General features: G+C 47.1%; 1 pseudogene; it reads left to right on the top strand.

The window, feature by feature from the left end:
* The first annotated feature begins 5,910 nt into the window (after positions 1-5,910).
* The window catches only part of LOC140733787 (uncharacterized), a 276,015-nt pseudogene continuing 262,805 nt past the window's right edge, over positions 5,911-19,120 (top strand).

Raw genomic sequence — 19,120 nt, 5'->3', positions numbered from 1 at the left:
CGTGTGTGTGCGCACACGCGCTTTATTGTCTGCATATGTGTGTTTGGTCGGTGAATGTGTGTGTGCTCAGTTTCTGACTTTGCGTTTTTGTGTGCGTGTTTATCTGTTTCTGTGTTCCGAGTTTTTTTGCGTGTGTTTCAGTGGGTGTGTCGTTATTGAGTGTTTGTGCAGTGTTTATATGTCTGTTTTGCGTGTCTGTGCTTGTGTGTGCACTTATGAGCATTGTGTCAGTTAGTGTGTGTTTGTATGTGTGTTTTTCTGCGCTTTTTGTATGTCTGTTTGTGAGCGTGTGTTTCTCTTTGCTACTGTGTGTCTGCGGGTGTGTTTATGCATGTTTGTTTGTGATGGTTTCTGTATTTATATGTCTCTGTTTGTGTGAGTGTGTCTGTGTGTGTGTTCGTATGATTGTTGTTTCTGTCTATATTTGTGTGTGTGTGTGTGTGTTTCTGTGCCTGCTTGTTTGTGGCTTTTCATGTGTATTTATATGCATTTGTGTCGCGGAGTTAGTGTGTGTTTGTTTTTGAATACTGGTCTATGCTTTGGCGTGTGTTCGTGTGCATGTGTGTGCATGTGTGTGTGTAGGTGTCTTTTTCAGTATGTGTTTCTGAGTGTGATGTCTTACGGTATGTATGATATTGTATGTGTGAATGTTTACGTATGTGTGTGCGTGTTTGTGATTGTCTTTGACTTTCTCTGTATTTGCGTGTTTGAGTGTATGCGAGAGCGTGTGTCGTTCATTTTCTCTGTATATTAGTGTGTGTGTCTGTTTCTGTGTGAGATTGGGTGCGCGAGTGTGCCTCTGTGAGAGTTTGCGTGCTTGTGTATTTGTGTGTGTTTGTATGTCTGTGCATGGTTTTTCTGTGTATATCTGTGTATCTGTGTATATCTGCGATCGTTTTGTGGCTCTCCATGTGTGTCGGGTCATGGGTCCCGTCTGGCAATTCCCCATTTTACTGTTACCATCCTTAATTGGGCCTTAATACCCTCGACTGATTTCCAATCATTCCCAGTTCCACTCGGTACAGCACACCTGGTTCCCATTAGCGGACAAAACGTTGTTTTGCAATGCTTTGCCAGTTCGTTGGTCGACTCAAGTGTGAGTAAACCTTGTTTCCCGATTCCTTAGGACTGTCAGATCTCAGCTCCACATCATGTCCTGAATAATCTACATAAACATTGTCTCCGTGTGAAGACTCTGCTGGATACCGGTCCCCCGTTCGTGACGGTGCCAACTCTGCTTCTGTGCCTGTGTCCTCGCACTTGGGTTCGTCCTCAGCCTCGTCCTTGCAACAGAACCAACCTGGCCGAGAATGAACCCAGAGGACACGAACCCCGTGTACCAGGCCCTTACCAGCCAAGGAGCGAACTACTGGGCGCCCACAACCAACTGCTCAGAAAACCTTCGTGCGCTGTCCACGAAAGTGAGGAAGGTCAGTGAGCAGTGCGGATGTGTGATGAGCAAACCAGGCTGAGATGTGGTCCAGAGTTGACCCCCCCTGTGAACTATGCTGCTAACGAGAGAGAGAGAAGCAGAGGGGGGGAGACATCCTGCTGCAGATGCTGGGATGCTGGGAGAGAGAGAGAGAGAAGAGAGAGAGAGAAGAGAGAGAGGAGAGAGAGAGAGAGAGAGAGAGAGAGAGAGAGAGAGAGGAGAGAGAGGAGAGAGAGAGAGAGAGACAGAGAGAGAGAGAGAGAGAGGAGAGGAGAGAGAGAGAGAGAGAGAGAGAGAGAGAGAGAGAGAGAGAGAGAGAGAGAGAGAGATGATTTAGTTATGGCCTTCTTCGATAATTGTTTACTTTTTTACTCCAAGGACACATTGCCTGCTTGTGTGTGTTCCTGCTGAGACAGCAAGGCGGTACCAGGTGATGGACATGGACAGTTGGGTGAATGGCTGGTACCCCGGCAGGGGAGATAAAAAGCAAGTCTGCTGAGGCACAAGCAGACTCACCACGGGACACTGCAAGGGCGTTGTGCACCCACAGGGAAGGTGGGGTTTGGAAGATCGATTCGGAGGATTCGATCAGAGGCTCACAGTGTGTGAAGGCAGACCGGTGGGGCTTCTGTGTGTGTGTCCATCCTCGCCTGGGTGACAGGCTCACCACTGAAGAACGGTCTGGCCTGGTACGGAGGGGTCACAGTCGGTGACCACAACAGGACAAGAAGACAACGGAAAGTTTGCCTGCAACTGCATCACCTCTCTCTCTGTCTCTCTCCTCCCCCCCCCCAACGGTACAACAGCAACTACCTTAACTCAGACTAAACTGAACTGAACTCTTGCACCCATCTTAAGACTATTTATTTACCCCTAGACTTCGATAGAGCCTGGTTTTTGATTCCTATTTCCACTCTTCTGTATATATCATTGCTAACCTCTTTTATATATATTTGCATTTTAATAGTACTGTATTACTTAGTTTAATAATAAACATTTTTAGTTACAGTAATACCAGACTCCAACGTATTATTCCATTTCTGCTGGTTTGGTAACCCGGTCACGGGGTACGTGACAGCAGGTTGACCGGATATCCGCTTCCCTTACTCCGTCCCTTCCAAGAACCCCGACTGACCAATCCTCACAGCCTGGGATGGCTACGCCCCTTGGATCGGCAATCGCGCCGACAGCTGTACGTACCCGAACAGGAACCCAACGCTGGAGGCCTAAGGAAGTGCCGGGCCTTCTTATTGCAATGCTCTTTGGTCTTTGAGCTACAGCCACGTACGTACACCTCGGACAAATCAAAGATTGCGTACATTATGGGGCTGTTCCTAGGCATGGGCCACCGCGATCTGGGGGAACCGACTGTTATTCTTTTCTCTCCTTCATTTCCAAAATGAGGAAGGTCTTTGAACAGCCCATTCGCGGTAAGGACGCCGCTAAGCACTTGCTAACTCCCTGTCAGGGTTGCGAAGCATAGCAAAATACTCCATCGAGTTCCTAACATTAGCGGCCGACTCTGGGTGTAATGACGAGGCACTACGGGAACTGTTCCGACAGGGCCTCTCAGATAAGATAAAATATGAATTGGCAGCGAGGGAGGACGCGGACAGCCTGGACTCTCTGATGTCTCTAGCCACCGGGCTAGAGCGTCTGAGAGAAAAGACCAGTCGCCCGCTCCTCGGCTCAGCCCACGTCCCACCTTACCATCTTCAGCCAGCCTCCCTTCCCTAGCCGCTCCAAGTGTAGCTCCTGCTCTGACCGTCCCCGCTACCCTGGGGGAGGAACCGCTGCAGCTGGGACGGAACCGTCTCTCCCCAGCCGAACGACTTCGGAGTCGGAGAGCTGGGGTTGCTACTATTGCGGCCAGCCGGGATATTTCCAGGATCCCTGTCCTCTGCGGCCGAAAGGGAGGTCTCACCACTAGAAAAGGTGCCCTAGTGAGCTGGAAGAAACTCCCTTCAGTCCCCCAGACCCGGATGCAGATCCCGGCTGCTGTGATTTATCAACAACAATCCCTGTCCCTATCCGCCTTGGTGGATTCTGGTACCGAGGGAAATCTGCTGGACGAGGACATAGCTTACCGAGCCCGAATACCCCGGGAGCCGTGAGTGCCGCTCTGGAGACCCAGACGCTGGACGGAAAACGGCTGGCTCGGGTTACCCACTGTACACCACCCCGACCTTGATTCTGTCCGGAAACCATCGAGAGAAGGTACGAATTAATCTCATCCATTCTAGGATATCCCTGTCTGCACCACCAGAACCCTTACATCGTTTTGGCACGCCACCTGTCTGCAGTCGGCTCCATCCCCTAGGAAGGCTCCCGCGAGCTCGCCTGTCTTTGAACCCTTCGACTTGCCCGGAGTCCGCGCAGAAGATGGTGTTGTTCCTGCAACCTGAGTGTGACTAACTGGGAGACCGTTTCGCTGAACACCTACGCTCTCTCCGCCAGAGAAAACAGGATCTCCCAGTGGCCCCACACTTTAATTCCACGCCCCATTCCCATTCTGATATGTCTATCCATGGAGTCCTCTACTGTCAAGATGAAGCCACACTCAGGTTGGAGGAATAACACCTCCTATTCCATCCGGGTAGCCTCCAACCTGATGGCATGAACATTGTGTGGTGAACTACATATACCTGTCTGTACACGCCCCCTGCTGACTGCTCCTGTGGCTCCTCCCACAGACCCCTGCTGACTGCTCCTGTGGCTCCTCCCACAGACCCCGGTATAAAGGCAATTGAGGCCTGAGCCCGGCCTCATTCGCCAGGATGTAGGATGGTGGTCAACTACTGCTTGTTCTTTCTTCTAGTCAATAAAAGCCGATATCTCGACTTCACGTCTCAGAGAGAGTTATTGATGGTGCATCACATTGATTTCTCTAACTTCCGTCAATGCCCCTCCTCCCCTTCTTACCCCATCCCTGATTTATTTATTTCCCCCCTCCTACTTATTCTCCCTCTGTCCAAAACTTAAACTAGACTGGTGTTTAATATAGTGGATCTGTGAAAGATAAAACAGTTCTGTATCAAATCCCGTGTCTCAGGTAGTTACTGTCTCTACCCACACTCGCAATGTACGCTAGAGAGGCCACTCGGCCCATCTGGTCCCTACTCATGTCTCTCTTCCATATCAGAATATCAAAATCTATCCCTGCCGTTCCCCTCTCATTCTCCCTGTGATTACAGGTTGCAACTAGTCACCACTCCGTGGGAGAATAGATTTCCCTTGAAATTCATAGAAACATATAAATCTAGAAAATATTACAGGCCCTTCAGCCCACAATGTTGTGCCAACCATGTAACCTACTCTAGAGACTGCCTAGAATTACCCTACCACATAGCCCTCTATTTTTCTAGGCTCCATGTACCAATCTAAGAATCTCTTAAAAGACCCTATTGTATTCACCTCCACCACCATCACCAGTAGTGCATTCCACGCCCACTACTCTTTGTGTAAAAAACTTAGCTCTGACATCTCCCTTGCAACTACTTCCAAGCAATTTAAAACCATGCCCCCTCGTGTTAGCCATTTCCGTCTTGGGAAAAAGCCTGTGGCTATACACACGATCAATGACTCTCTTTATCTTATTCCCTTGCATGAACTCCCTGCATGATTTTTTCCAGATTGAATAAGACGATGTGGTTTTGACGTTCACCAGGGCTCCGGACTAAGGTGGTTAAACTCCTTCTCCCCCGCTCTTTTCAACGTTTTATATCATTTTCACTAATTTCAAAGGACTGTGCCTCAGACAGCTGGGTTGTTGCAATGCACCTCTGAAGTCTGACAGCAGACTAGTGAGGGAATCTTCGATGGAGCAGAGCCAGAAACCAAAGAGTTACCAGCCTGAGTCAGGGATTTGGGGCTCCAGAGAGAGATGGGGTCTAGAGTTTACGAGGGGGAAGAGGAATCAGATCAGCAGGATCTGGCTACAAATGAAAGATCAGAAAAATTTTGAAACTGCTTGATCGAAAAAAAAGGTGGTAAATTTCTGCAACATACTGGTGGAAATCAACAGATGAGTCAGCAAATGTGGAGAGGAATAAACAGCAACGTTTAGGCCGAGCCCCAACAGCATGCCTAGACCGTGTACTCCTCTGCTTAGTTGCTGCTGAACTACAGAGTTCCTCCAGCACTGTATGTGTGAGTGTGTCTCTGCATTTCCAGCAACAGCAGAATCTCTTAGGTTTCATACCTGCATTTGTAAGAAGGCTCTACTTTGGCATTAAACACGCGGAATGTTTGCTGATATTAATTGTATTGTTCGTGGAAGCTGCTTTCTGCGTTAAAAGAGCTGCTGAGTTTTCTACACAAAAAAAAAACTGAGGTACGGACGTGGAACCGGTACTTGCAGAAACTGTTAATGGCTACGTGATTTCCCAGAAAGCTCTGCGTAACAATTTTTCGCTGTCGCTGAAGCTCCGAACGAATGCGCAGGCGTCAGGGATGCGGAAGGTCTCGAATATCGCGCATGCGCGCAGCACTCAAAAGGCCTCCGAAGTTTCGAAAAGGTAAGAGTAATTTTCCAGGCCGGGGTTTTCAACGCCGAATGAGGGACAATTGCTGTGACCTATGGACATTGTTCCCCGCAATCCCGGGACAGTCCTGGTATCTTCTCTCTCTCTTTCAGCCCCACGATCCGCAAACGGGCCCCGGGGAGCTTCCTGCTGATGAGGGAATGGGAACCGATGGATCTCTCAGACAGAGCTGAGCTCCAGCTGTCTAAATGCAAAGATTAGGAATTCGGAGAAAGGGAACAAAATCTTTTACATCAGCTGTTAAGAAGATCACCTTTGTTCTACCTCCAATCACAAACAAGAAAAAATCTGCAGATGTTGAAAATCCAAGCAAAACACACAAATTACACTCACAAAATGCTGGTGGAACACAGCAGGCCAGGTAGCATCTATAGGAAGAAGCGCTGTAGACGTTTCTGGCCGAGACCCTAAGTCAGGACTAACTGAAAGAAAAGATAGTAAGAGATTTGAAAGTATGAGGGGGAAGGGGAAATCCGAAATGATAGGAGAAGACAGGAGGGGGTGGAGTGAAGCTGGAAAGGTGATTGGCAAAAGGGATACAGAGCTGGACAAGGGAAAGGATCATGGGACGGGAGACACAGGGAGAAAGCAAGGAGGAGGGGAGCCCAGAGGGAGATGGAGAACAGGCAAAGAGTGATGGACAGAGAGAGAAAAAAAATGGGGGAAATAAATAAATCAGGGATGGGGTAAGAAGGGGAGGAGGGGTATTGATGGAAATTAGAGAAATCAATGTTCAAGCCATCAGGTTGGAGGCTACCCAGCCGGTATATAAGGTGTTGTTCCTCCAACTTGAGTGTGGCTTAATCTTGACAGTAGAGGAGGCCATGGATAGACATATCAGAATGGGAATAGGACATGGAATTAAAATGTGTGGTCATTGGGAGATCCTGCTTCCTCTGGCGGACAGAGCGTAGGTGTTCATCGAAACGGTCTCCCAGTCAGCCACACTCAGGCTGCAGGAGCAACACCTTATATTCCGTCTGGGTAGCCTCCAACTTGATGGCATGAACATTGATTTCTCTAACTTCCGTTAACGCCCCTCCTCCCCTTCTTACCCCATCTCTCTTTCTTTCTTTCTTTCTTTCTTTCTTTCTTTCTTTCTCCATCCCCCTCCTTTTTTCCTCTCTCTCTGCCCCTCTCACAATTACTCTTTGCCTGTTCTCCATCTCCCTCTGGTGCTCCCCTCCCCCTTTCTTTCTCCCTAGGCCTCCCGTCCCATGATCCTCTCCCTTCTCCAGCTCTGTATTCCTTTGCCAATCACCTTTCCAGCTCTTAGCTTCACCCCTCCCCCTCCTGTCTTCTCCTGTCATTTTAGATCTCCCCCCCCCCCCCACTCCTACTTTCAAATCTCTTTCTATCTTTTCTTTCAGTTAGTCCTGATGAAGGGTCTCACCACAAAACATCAGCTGTACTTCCTCCTGTAGATGCTGCCTGGCCTGCTGTGTTCCACCAGCATTTTGTGTGTGTTGCTTGAATTTCCAGCATCTGCAGATCTCCTCGTGTTTGTGTTTTTAAACGCACACAAAGTGCTGGAGGAACTCAGCATTAGTACTCTCTTCCATAGATGCCAGGCCATAGATGCTGCCTGGCCTGCTGAGTTCCTCCAGCATTTTGTGTGTGTTGCTTGTTCTACCTCCTCTTGTTCTGGTCTTTTCTACCTATGGGAATATGTTTTGACCCATTCTCTCTGGGTACATAATAATATCAAACACCTTTGCCCTGGGCAACAAGTAACTTTCACATCACAAATGTGCCAGACTCCAGTGAGACAGACTACTGCCCTTCCCTTCATATTCATTGGCATTGTCATCACTGAGTTCACCACCATCAGTCACCTGGGGGAGGGTTCAGGGGAAATATTTATGTCCAGTACAGAAACTGTTGTTACCTGTGTATTGTGGCGATGCAAAGGTTGCGGGAGAATTTGCAAGTGGGACAGAGTGATATTTGGAAATCTGACTTTTTTTTAAGCGTCATTTAGCAAGCAAATCAGGTATGGACAGTGTGCAAAAGCTGGAGTGAGAAAACCCTTCAATACTGCTACAGGCCTGCTACATAGGTTGTGTGAGAGTGCAGATGAGCTCAATCAAACCCGAGGATATCAAAGTTCTTATTCATAGTGATTAGCTAGCTGTTAAAATAAATACCTCCCTATTTAAAATTCAGTATGCACATGTTGTTGTCACTGGGTAAAACTTGCACAGCACAAGATTTTTCGGCACACCGGTCATTACAAATTAGACGGGACATTAGTGGGAAGGTGGGGAGACCTCCAGTATCCCTGATGTCCTCACCTACAAGATGTACGTCCAGCTGCAGCTTGTAACCCTGCACATTAGGGAGTTGGAGGTGGAAATGGATGAATTCCAGATCATCTGGGAGTCGAAGTGGGTGATAGATATGATATTAAGAGAGATGAGTTGCTCCAAGAGTCAGGAAGGGGAACGAGGTTAAATATGCATCACAGAGTACTCTTGTGGCCATCCCACACAACAACGGGTTGTTAGAAACTGTTAAGGGGGAATTACCTAGCAGAGGAAAGTCAAATGGGTGATAGGGGATTTGTTAGTTTTGGAATTAAAACTAGCAGAGGTCTAATATCCTAGTGGTAAGGCTTGCTAGTGCTAGAGTGTGGTGGGAGGGTGGTGCGGGTGTTGAAACTAAATTTGCAGGAGGGATCGGAGTCAGAATGCCAGAACAGATAGTGAAGTTGGTGAATTGAATTGACTTATATCATTCCTATACATGAGGAATAGAAATCTTTACATTACTTCTCCATCTAAATGTGCAATGTGTAATTTATAGTAATTTATAATAAATAGTTTATACATAGGGCAGTCATTATAGCAGAAATACAATTGAATTAGAATGAATTAATCAATCAGTCTGTTGTCCAGGTGGAAGGAGCTGTCCTGGAGCCTGTTGGTCCTGGCTTTTATGCTGTGGTACCGTTTCCCAGATGGTAGCAGCTGGAACAGTTTGTGGTTCGGATGACTTGGGTCCCCAGTGATCCTTTGGGCCTTTTTACGCACCTGTCTTTGTAGGTGTCCTGAATAGTGGGAAGTTCACATCTACAGATGTGCTGGGCTGTCCGCAACACTCTCTGCAGAATCCTGCGATTGAGTGAAGTACTGTTTCTATACCAGGCAGTGATGCAGCCAGTTAGGCTGCTCTCAGTTGTGTCCCTGTAGAAAGTTCTTAGGATTTGGGGCCCATACCAAACTTCTTCAAACATCTGAGGTGAAAGAGGTGCACGGCCACATACCACACAGCCAGAATGTACAGACCACATGAGATCCTCGGTGATGTGTATGACGAGGAACTTAAAGCTGTTCACTCTCTCAAACCCAGATCCATTCATGTCAATAGAGGTTAGCCTGTCTTCATTCCTTCTGTAGTACACAACCAGTTCTTTTGCTTTTGTGACATTGAGGGAGAGGTTGCTTTCCTGACACCCAGACAGATGTTATTCAGACCTCAGATAGAGTCAGCAATCAAATGGTTGAGCATGGTGCAATGAATGTGCTGAGCTGTTTATATCACAATGCAGGAAGCATCATAGGAAAGTCAGATGAGCTCAGGACAGGGTATTATGATATTGTAGCCATTACTGGGACTTGGTTGCACCCAACAGACTGAGGGATTTAGAGGAACAAATTTGTAGAGAGATTGCAGACTATTCCAAGAAACAGATGTTGATATAGTAAGTGATTTTCACTTTCCAAATATTGACTGGGTCTCCCATACTGTAAAAGGACTAGGTGGGGTAGAGTTTGTCAAATGTGTCCTTAACCAGCATGTAGAATTCCCAATGTAGAAGTGTGCAATAAGCTATTAGGAAATGATCCCGCATTAATGACAGAAATTAGTGTATGGGAACACTTTGTATCTAGTGATCATAATGCCATGAGATTCCAAGTAAGTATGGAAAAAGGGAGGTCTGGATCACGGGATGAGATTCTAAATTGGAGAAAGGTCAATTTTGATAGTATCAGAAAGGATCCAAGAAGTCTGGACTGGGGCAGGATGTTTTCTGGCAAAGGAGTACTTGGTAAATGGGCGTCCTTCAGCAGTGGAAATTGGGATGTGTAGAGTTTGTATGTGCCTGCCAAATTTAAAGTTGAACGGTAACTGGTGCAGGGAACCCTGGTTTTCAAGAGATATTGAGGCCCCGGATATTTTGTTCCTCTAAATGCCTCAGACTGTTTAGTGCAAGCAAGATTCATTAATGACTACAAATCATAATTCCACACCCTCAGCATAGCTGATGTTTTTCTGGTTATTTTCTGTTGGTCTCTAAAAACTATCCAATAGTTTTTGTTCTATTATTTGCCCTCTCTTTGGCTTTTATATTGGCTTTGGCTTCTCATTTCAGCCATGGTTATGTCCTCCTGCCTTTCCAATGCTTCCACTTCTTTGGGATGTATCGATCACTCAGCTCCTGAATTGCTCCCAGAAACTCCAGCCATTCCAATCAATTTTGGCCAGCTTCTCTGTCATAGGCACATGGAGAAGTTCTGTGAAACAGACTATTCGGCCCATCTAGACAATGCTGAAAATATTTAAAATCTCTGATGCAACATCCTGCACTGGGACCACAGCCCTCTGTACCCCTACTATCCAGGTACCTATCCAAGCTTCTCTTAAATTGTGAAATTGTGCTGTCATGAACCACTTGTGCTGGTATCTCATTCCACACTGTCATGACCAGTTCAGTGAACTGAAGACTTTTTCCACATGTTCCCCTTGAATGTTCACCTTCCCTGTTTATCCCTGACCTCTGTTTGTTGTCCTACCCAACCTCAGTGGAAAAAAACTGCTTAATTTACCCTATCTGTACCCTTATAATTTTCTATACTTCTAACAAATCCTCAAAGCAATGTACAATTTCCTTGTTTATGTTTAGAGCCTATATTAGGTGTATACGATGATGAGAGGCATTGGTCATGTGGATAGCCAGAGGCTTTTTCCCAGGGCTGAAATGGCTAACACGAGGGGGCACAGTTTTAAGGTGCTTGAAAATGTGTACCGAGGATATCAGGGGTAAGTTTTCCACACAGAGAGTGGTGTGTGTATGAAGTGCACTGCCCCCTAACCCCATCTCCCACCATGCAGCTGTATCACCCCTTTGGCTTTCATCTCCCAGATCAATAAAAAGGATGTGCCTAACAGGTACAGGCAGATAGGAACAAATGGCAGATAGGAACTTATGAAGTGCAGGAAATTCAAGTGAACACTTATGAAAGAAATAAAAGAAGGTATGAGGTTGCCCCAGCAGACAAGGTGAAGGAGAATCCTCAGGGATTCTGCAGATAGGTTACGAGCAAAAAGATTGCAAGGGAAAGAAAATTAATCCTCTGGAAGATCAGAATGTTGATCCACATTGGGAGACAAAATAGACGGGGAAGATTATAAATTTTTTTTTGCTTCTGTGTTTATTCGGGAGATGGACACAGAGTCTGTAGAAGTGAGGCAAAGCAGCATCAACTTCATGGACCCTGTACAGATTACAGAAGTGGAGGTGTTTGCTGTCATTAGGCAAATTTCCATGGATAAACCCTCAGGGCTTGACAAGTTGTTCCTTGGTCCTTGCAGAAGACAAGTGCAGGAATTGTCGGGGCCCAAGCTCAGATATTTAAATCATCCTCAGTGACAAGTAATGGACTGGAGGATTGGAGAACAGCCAATGTCGTTCAGCTGCTAAAGAAAGGCTCTAAAAATAAACTAAGAAATTAAACATCGGTGAGCTTGACATCAGTAGTGAGAAAGTTATTGTAACGTGTGTGCAGGAGCTGGATATATATGTATTTAGCCAGATGTGGACTGATTAAGGATAGGCAGCATGGCTTTGTGCGTGGTAGGCCATGTCTAACCAGTTTACAGAGTCTCTCGAGGAAGTTATCAGGAAAATGGATGAAGGCAAGGCAGTGGATGTTGTCTACATGGACTTTAGCAAGACACTTGACAAAGTCTCATATGGGAGGTTGGTCAAGAAGGTTCAGTCACTCAGTGCTCAAGATGAGACAGTAAATTGGACGAGACACTGTCTTTGGGAGAAGCCAGAGTGTGGTAGCAGATGGTGGCCTCTCTGACTGGAGGCCTGTGACTAGTGGTGTGTCTCAGGGATCAGTGATGGATCTGTTGTTGTTTGTCATCTATATCAGTACTCTGGATGATAACATGATTAGCTGGATCAGCAAATTTGTGGATGACACGAAGACTGGGGGTGTAGTGGACTGTGAGAAGACTATCCTGGCTTGCAGTGTGATCTGGACCCGCTGGAAAAATGGTTTGAGAAATGGAAAATGGAATTCAATACAGACAAGTGTGAGGTGTTGCACTTTGGTAGGACCTACCAGGGTGGGTCTTACACAGTGACTGGTCGGGCACTGAGGAGTGTTGTTGAAGAAAGGGATCTGGGAATACAGGTCTATATTTCACTGAAAGTGGTGTCACAGTTCGATAGGGATGGAAAGAAAGATTTTGGCACATTGGCCTTCATAAACCAAAATACAGAGTACAGGAGATGGATGTTATGTTGACGTTGTACAAGACATCGGTGAGGCCTAATTTGGAGTATTATGTGCAGGTTTGGTCACCAGCCTACAGGAAAGATGTAAAGGAGGTTGAAACAGTTCAGAGGAAATTCACAAGGTTGGTGCCATGTCTGGAGGACTTGCGTTATAAGGAGAGATTGAACAGGTCAGGACTTTATTCCTTTGAATGTAGAAGATTAAGAGGAGTTTTCATGGAGGTTTACCAAAATTATGAGGGTTATAGATGGGGTAAATGCAAGCTGGCTTTTACTACTGAGATGGGGTGGGACTACAACCAGAGGTCATGGATTAAGGGTGAAAGGTGAAACATTAAGGGGAACATGAGGGGAAACTTCTTCACACAGACGATCATCCGGGTGTGGAATGAGCAGCCAGCACAAGTGGTGCATGCAAGCTCAATTTCAACATTTAAGAAGTTTGTATAGGTACCTGGATGGTAGCGGTATGGGAGTAAACAGTTTAAATAGTTCAACACAAACTAGATGGGCCAAAGGGCCTGTTTCTGTGTTGTACTTTTCCATGAATATGACAAGAAACTTAAGTAATACTAACATTACTAACATCACTTGAATTCCCTTTAACGGCTGTGCAGACCAACCATACATCTGAGAAGGAGATATTTACATGGCATTAAAACTGTGGCACTTTAAATTAACGGTACATAAATGAAAATCCCAGCTGCACGTTAACAAAGGCGATTTGTGTGAGAGTGTTTCAGTTACTGTGGGGTCAGGCACCCATGCAGCTCAGTGAGGACAGGGAATAATACCAATGGAGAGAGTCAAACTGAGCCAGGTCACAGATTGGAGACGGCAGAAATGCCCCATTCTTATAGAGACAGGAAGAGCATCAGAGAGTTTGAGGGTCATTCCAGATACCAGCACTGTGCCCAGTTAGATGATTTCTCTCTTCAACTTGGGTTGAACCTCACTGTAACAGTGTGATGTCAGATTACACCTTGGCAACTCAAATGATCTCATCTGAAATGTTGTCCTTCACCCATTGATGGATTTTGTAAATCTTTTCTCAGGTTAAAAAACAACAAGGAATTTGTCTACGGGAATCTCGAACACAACACGCTGTTTTGCTGTCTCTGTCCAGATATTTAAGAAGTGGAGCAAGGGATTCACTCAACCATCCTTCCTGCTCAGACTGTGGGGAGGGATTCACTCGATCATCTGACTGACTGGCACGCCCGTCATTTTACACAGGGGGGCCCATTCACCTGCTCAGACAGTGCGAATGGATTCACTTGATCATCTCAACTGAAGGTACATCAGCAAATTCACACTGGGACAAGGCCATTCAACTGTTCTGTGGGTGAGAAGGGATTCATTCGGTCTTCCCACCTGTGGGCACCGTGGGCAGAGGCTGTCATCTGATGAATTTGAGGGGAGGGATTCACTTGGTCATCTGACCTAATGGCTCACCAGCGAGATCACACCGGGCAGCGGCCGTACACCTGCTCGGACTGTGGGAAGGGATTCACTAAATCATCTCAACTACTGAGTCACCAGTCCGTTCACACTGCAGTGAGGGATTTTACCTGCTCAGTCTGTGGGAAGAGCTTCACTCAGTCATCAAACCTACAGAGACACCAGCAAGTTCACACTGGGGAGAAGCCGTTCACCTGCTCAGACTGTGGAAAGGGGTTCACTCGATTATCCAACCTACAGAGTCACCGGTCAGTTCACACTGGGGAGAAGCCGTTCACCTGCCCAGACTGTGGGAAGGGATTCTCTCAGGCATCTCACCTACTGAGACACCAGTCAGTTCACACTGGGGAGAGGCCGTTCATCTGCTCAGTATGTGGGAAGAGGTTCACTCAGTCATCCAACCTACAGTGTCATCAACGAGTTCACACTGGGGAGAAGCCATTCACCTGCTCAGTCTGTGGAAAGGGATTCACTTGCTCATCCACCCTATTGGCACACCAGTCAGTTCATACTGGGGAGTGGCCATTCACCTGCTCAGAATGTGGGAAAGGATTCACTCAGTCATCCGAACTACTGACACACCAGTCAGTTCACACTGGGGAGTGGCCATTCACCTGCTCAGAATGTGGGAAGGGATTCACTCGGTCATCTGATCTGCTGGCACACCAGCTAATTCACAATGGGGAGAGGCCATTCACCTGCTCAGACTGTGGGAAGACATTCACTCATTCATCCAACCTACAGAGACACCAGCGAGTTCACACTGGGGAGAGGCCATTCACTTGCTCGGTCTGTGAGAAGAGATTCAATCGGTCATCCAACCTACAAAGACACCAGCGAGTTCACACTGGGTAGAGGTGGATCTGTTTGGGAAGAGATTCTCTCAGTCATCTCAACTGAATGTGCATCATTGAGTTCACACTGGGGAGAGGCCGTTCATCTGCTGTGAATGTGGGAAGCGATTCACTCGGTAATCTAACCTTGTGACACACTACCCGGTTCACACTGGGGAGAAAGTTTCAATCAGCTGCATACTGGATATTTGTCCATCACCGTTGCTGAACGCAATTTCGAGAGTGACTGTCGGTGCTGAACTCTGCAATTATTGCTGCTGCTCACCACACCCAGTTCTGCACCCTGGTCACTGGGCATGGGAGGAGTTTCTCCTGCTGCACACTCACCTTTAATGGGACTGGAGTTCAATATTCTGGATCTGAGACAGATAAATGAGTTCTATTTTAAACTCTGTCTCCGGTACTTAGTGAATTTATAACACACCCAGTATACGGTAGAGAGTCAACTCAAGCCGGCTGGACCTGCCAGTGATTCTGTTCCACAACAGTCCTTTTAAATCCTCCCCTGTTGTTACCCTCTCGCTCTCCCTGTGGTGATGGGTTCCAAACAGTAACCACTCTGTGGTTGAAGAGGTTTCCCTTGAATTCTCTGCAGACTGAAGAAGTCGAGCTGACTGCAGTTCTGTCTGAGATGTTCTTCGCCCCTCAAATCTCTGGGCTGAGGAAGAATGACACTGGGAGTTAGCCTCCTTAATCACAACTCATATCCACATTATGCGTCCTTTTCCCTGCTTCTAAAGTGTTGTTACAAAACACCCCTGTCCTCTAAAGACTGAAAGCAGAATGGGAAACCATTATTTGGATTTTCAACGGAGCAGGGTCAGAAACCAGAGGCGGGTCCGCACAGGACAGAGTTTGGAGCTCTGCACGATGGTCGGGGTAAGAACGTATGATGAGGAGAAGGGAATCAGCAGCGGGGCGTGGCAACGAATGACAGAGTAGCAACATTTGGAAGCTGATTGACAGAGAAAATAATTTGTTTGGCTGACTGGTGACACAAACAATACCTGTGGTGAGCGGCTCCACTGGTCGAGGAACATGTTTGTGATGAGAATTGTTTTATCTATTGAGGGAGTTGTTCTTGCTTGTTTATCCTGTAATATTATATCTGGATGGTTATTACGGATTGTCCAGTCTGTAATAATCTATTGATTATCTATAATTTGTAAGATTTTGACTCTAAAACTGGATCAGACTTGAATTGATGGTGCCTTTATGAAGTTACATTGGTCATTCATGAGTTTAAAGCAAGATTTTGGTGAATGATATTTGCCATTTGATTGTACCTCTGTAAGTAATCAGATTGAGTAAAACTGCTGCAGGATCTCGGAATGTGTTGGATTGTATCTGGTTTCTCTCAGCATTTTCTGCATTTATCACCTTGTTTGTTAGTCTTGTATGTATTTTTGATCATTTTTATGTTAACCACCCTGTCCTGTATTTCCACAAGGAATCTCTCTTTCTGCGAAAATGCCTCCCACTTTGAGTCAGGTGCTCGATGCTTCCTTGTCACCATCTCGTCTGCTCAGATCGTTGGGATGTCTCCCATGGAGGGTCATACTCATTCCACTGGTTAATGTTTTCTTCCATAGTGATGATTCATTTTTCTGAGTTGGCCTCTCATTTCAGTTTTCTGGTGTGTACTTCATATGACAATTGCACATGCTCACATGGAGTGCTGAATCCTGCTTATTTTTGATGAAAACATATGTTTAGGAGCTTTATCCGACTGTTGTGTCAGTTTTTATTGTCTGTAATTGCTCATCCTCCTTCTGTCCTAGGTACTGTTGATCTAAGTGTGTTTCAGTGTAAATACTGTTATCTAAACTTGTCATTTTAGTAGCTTTTATTCTTTATAAGTTTTCCAGATCAGAATGGGACCAAGGTACTTTTCCTAAAGAAGACATTAACATGGGTATAGTGAAAGTGTGTATTTCCTTCGTAGTGTTTGTTATTCTATTGAGTTCTGCTTAGCATATTTTCGTAAGGCTTGCAGTAAATTTGGTCAAAAGTTTTCACTATTTGACACTATTTTCTAGTTTCTTTCTTGCTGATGTTCTAGATACCTGGGTATCAAGTGTCTTGGCCTGAAACATTTATTCCCAGCCAACACTAACTTGCTGAGCTCCTCCAGCACATTCTGTGTATTCCTTTAGATTTCCAGCATCTGCAGTATCTCTTGTGTCCCCTCCTTCAGGGACTGAAAAACCACTTCACATTGGTCATTGCATCTCTGTCCGAGGGGCTCTGCCGGGTTCAAATATTCTCCAGCCTCCCTTCCTCTCCGCCCTTTCCCTTTCTGTCCCAAAGAGGGGTAGTCATGCAGAAGTTGGTTCAAGGGATGGCTCACAATGTTGTAGCCCTTCACAAATCTCCGGTAGTATCCACAGAACCCCAAGAATGAGCACATAGCACTCACAGTCTGGGGCCTCGGCCAGGTGGTCAGCGCTTTGATCTTAGTCGGGTCTGTAGCTACACTGTTCCTCAAAATTGTATGTCTCGGACATCTGGCAGAACTGGCACTTTTCCAGGGAATGTTTTAACCCTTCAGCCGGTTGCGCCTCGCTTCGTGTTCTTCCAAAGTGGATCCAAATACTATCAGGTCGTCCAAATATACCAGCACTTCAAGCAAGTTCATGTCCCTCACGGTCTTCTCCAAGACCCTCTGGAAGGTGGCAGGGGCCCCGATATGCCCTGGGGCATCCTTTCGAACTGATAAAATTCCAGGGGGCATATAAAGGCTGTCTTCTCCTTATTCGCCTCACTGTTCGGGATCTGGTAATATCCACTCCTCAAATCCAACACGCTAAAACACTTCGCCCCACTCAGACAGGCCAGGGCGTCTTCGACCCTGGGGACCGTATACTGGTCAGGGAGGGTGCGCCTATTCAGGGTCCTGTAGTCAACACACATACGAATCTTCCCATTTTTCTTCCTGGCCACGACCATCGGGAACGTATAAGGGCTGCACAACTCTGTAATGATCCCGGCTTCCTTCAACTTACACAAATGCTGCTGCACATCCGCCACGTCTGCAGGAGCCAGTCGCCCCGACCTTTCCCGAAACCGGGTATCCTCAGTCACCCGGATGATGTGGCGAGTGCTCCTGGAACAGCCCACGTCAAACACGTCTAGGCGAAAAAACATCTTTCAGGATCAATGTCTTCCCCACCATTCTCCGCTTCCAACTTTCCGGCACAGGCGAGGCCTCAAAGTTAAACGCCCCAGCGGTCAACGTATCCATGATTTCCAATGGCCCTCCCCCAGAGAGCCTCAAGGGGGCACAATGCATCACCATCCCCGGGGACAAATGCACCAAGAGCATCCCTCGTTTAAAAGTAATCTTCCGTTGCATGGCGTTCCTGACGATCACCACCATCCGGAGTGGCTGTACCACCGAGAGCTTCTGCGGCTCAGGCCTCACCAGCATCCCAGCTGGGAATCTCGATTCCCCCTCGAGACCTTCCTGGGTGTCCACTAAAAAGGTTTCACCATCAGTCACTCCGGAGTATCTGTGGATCCCCATCACTCTCGCTACTTCACTGGGCTTCGACTGGGCACACCATACAGTTCCTCTTTCCAATGCCGAGTCCCGCCCCGTGTGACCACACACCTCCTTAAAGACGACTTGAAACACTGGGCGCACCGACAGGGTCTCCAAAAAGTCCTCACCCGCCTTCTCCTTGCAGGCCCCCAGCAGTCTCTGCACAATAGGGGTGTTGGTCCCTACCAGAATTGATACACCCCCAGCCTCAAATGGGTCCGGGAAAACCAGCAGCAAGCCCTCATGAGCCTCAGGCACTCCCTCCTCGTACTCTAGAAACTCCAGCCTCACGGACAAATAACCATCGTATGGGTAATCGCCAGCACTGATATCCGAAATTTCTAGGGCACTGAAGGGCGTCAAGGGTAAATGCGACAAATACTGATCGTAGAATGACCGGTATAATAGTGTGACCTGCGGCCCAGTGTCGAGTATGGCGTTTGCATCTATTCCCTCTATCTGGATTGACAGACTGGATCGGAGTCCCACCAGCCCTTCTGGGATAGGGTCCTCTCTCAAGTGTCCCGTGGCATATTGCTGGAAACGTGTTTTCATAGAGAATCCAGGCCGTTCCCTCACTGGGTCTCCTCTGAGTTTCCGGAACCCCCTTCCTGCTGGGACACCCGTGGAGTCTCCCTCCGAGGGGCTCCCGGCCGGTCACATTCCCGCCTGGTGCTCCTTTTCCCCACAGTTATAACACACACCTCCTCTCGCGGGACCTCGGCCTCCCCCGGACCTCTGTGCATTCCGTCC

Source organism: Hemitrygon akajei, chromosome 9, assembly GCF_048418815.1.
Source record: "Hemitrygon akajei chromosome 9, sHemAka1.3, whole genome shotgun sequence".
NCBI classification, from domain to species: Eukaryota; Metazoa; Chordata; class Chondrichthyes; order Myliobatiformes; family Dasyatidae; genus Hemitrygon; species Hemitrygon akajei.
The sequence above is the reverse complement of the archived record's forward strand: the minus strand, read 5'-3'. Positions and strand labels throughout refer to the sequence as shown.